Genomic DNA, 2,500 nt, shown 5'->3' with positions numbered 1-2,500 from the left:
TACATATATATACATATATGCATATATATACATATATACATACATATATATACATATATGTGTGTATATATATACATATACATGTATATTTATATGCATGTATATGCATGCTATATAATGACAGTGAAATACTACCTGCTGGTGTGGGCTCCTGAGTGTTTTGGTAGTCTTCAGGCAGCAGGTTGGAAGCCGCAGCACCCGCACTGTTTGAGGAATAAAATCAGGTTTATAAAATATTCATATAGGCATGTTTCCTTACTAATGAAGAAATATACACGTAGACAAACCCACATGCAAACACACACACACACACACACACACACACACACATATATATATAATGTATGTATATATACATATATATATAATGTATGTATATATACATATATATATATAATGTATGTATATATACATATATATATGTGTGTGTGTGTGTGTGTAAATCTGTTTATGTGTATATACATATACATATATATACACACACATACACACACACATATATATATACTACTTGGTGCCATGCTGAATCACGTGGCTGGCTGGGTCTTTTACTGGGGTGGCTGACTCATGATCCTTCCTCAGGGAGTAGATGTTTGGGTAATCATTGTCGGTGGTTCTCAACTGACCATCATATCTATGATAGACTTACCCAATATATGCGCGTGCTCATAAGCGCGCGGGCGATTTGTGTGTGCACTCCATACGCAAATACATTGCTATATACAAACATATGTGTGTGTGTGTGTGTATATATATTATGGTTATATATAATTTATATAACATATATAATATATTCAATACATATATGCAATATATAAAGACAGATAGATACATACATATAGATATTTATATATCTATATGTATATATAAATATAAGCATGTATGTATGTATGTATGTTAATACATCAACATGTGTGTGTGTATATATATATAAATATTTACACATTTATATATGAAATCCTTCATTCCACCTGCACAAAGTACCTAGTGAGAATAACAGCACAATAACATTTTTATGATAGATCGTTCCCTTGCCATTTGTATATGACGCTAATGGCAAGAACAGCATTTTTAAAACGTATCATAATAGTTATTCTACAACTGTCAAACGTGCCTAATATAACTCACAGCATAACTATAACAAAGAACAGGAAAATTTCCAGATAAATATTTTCCCAGCGTTAGCACTTTCTGTTAGACCGCCCAGTGTCGTTCCCGGCGATCGAAGCATAAACGTGCTACCAATTTTATCCACTTTATCGTATTACTCTTTGTTAAAAAAAACATATATACATGTACATATATATATATATATATATATAAACATATATACATATACATATATGTGTGTGTGTATATTCGTATATGTATATATATATATGTGTGTGTGTGTGTGTGTGTGTGTGTGTGTGTGTGTGTGTGTGTGTGTGTGTGTGTGTGTGTCTGTATTCGTATATATATATATATATATATATATATATACATATATGTGTGTGTGTGTGTGTGTGTGTTTGTATACGTGTCAATGCACATAGTCACCTCGTGCCAAAATAACGTTAAGTAAGTACAACTGCATGCTAAAATAAACTCTTGGCACAAATGATACAAATATTCCCACCCCATTACTGTTTCTCGCAAAGAAATTCACACGAATTTCTGCCTTTATTGTTAACGTCTAGTATTTGTTCCGACTCGCGACGACCCAGGGTCATGCCCGTTGCCTGGGGATCAGCGACTCTGTCATATCAGTGATGTTTAACTCAGTGTCAGTGTCAGTGCCAGTGTCAGTGAGTGCGAGTGTCAGTGTCAGAAGCGCGAGTATTAATGGAATAGTATGTATTCCGTTGCCAGACTTAATTAAGACATGCCGAAACCTATCGTGGGATCCTCGGAATATTAAGTTAATATATCACTGATACTTCGATTTCAATTTCAGTTGCACCCATGGAATTAATATAAGATCACTTAAAATGATTTGCTCGTTCGTTCGTTCGTCGGCCACTACGCTACTTCCAGGAACCTTTCTGTTTTGATACTACCATTGCCTTCAGGGAAAAGTGAAATGAGTCACATCGCATTTTTTCTTCTTTCTATTCAAAATAAAAAGCGTTAGATGTACGCTTGTGTGCGAATTCATTTATACATATTTTCCCGCAGAAATCTTGACATATGCAATCTCTAAAGATACCAACCTAAAACAAGACTACGGTTGTACTAGCCATTTTACTTGAGTACAACCTTGAAGGCAGACCGAGACCTCCTTCCGAAAGCACCTTCTTCCAAGAGTACTGTTCTCGCGCATCAAGGCTCAGAGTTTGCAGGGCTGTCGGGGTCGGCCACAACTGAGACTACACTTGACACAGCTAATGGCGTTATTCAGAATGTCATGTAAACAAAAATAATTTGTACGTGTTGCATTGGTTGTTGAAAAGTTATATAGTATTATGACTAGATCGTTATTGCAACACCTAGTTCTTATGGCTAGCACATCGTTCAAATT

At 35.0% G+C, this 2,500-nt stretch overlaps 1 long non-coding RNA gene across 1 annotated transcript in view; it reads right to left on the bottom strand.

Moving 5' to 3' along the window:
• The window catches only part of LOC125024604, a 20,212-nt gene that overhangs the window by 7,862 nt on the left and 9,850 nt on the right, over nt 1–2,500 (bottom strand). The window contains exon 3 of the long non-coding RNA XR_007114776.1: nt 136–203. This is a non-coding gene — a long non-coding RNA (uncharacterized LOC125024604). The remainder of the gene's footprint in view (nt 1–135; nt 204–2,500) is intronic.

This window comes from Penaeus chinensis, chromosome 43, assembly GCF_019202785.1.
Source record: "Penaeus chinensis breed Huanghai No. 1 chromosome 43, ASM1920278v2, whole genome shotgun sequence".
In the NCBI taxonomy this organism is placed as follows: Eukaryota; Metazoa; Arthropoda; class Malacostraca; order Decapoda; family Penaeidae; genus Penaeus; species Penaeus chinensis.
This window is presented reverse-complemented; position numbering and strand designations above follow the sequence as displayed.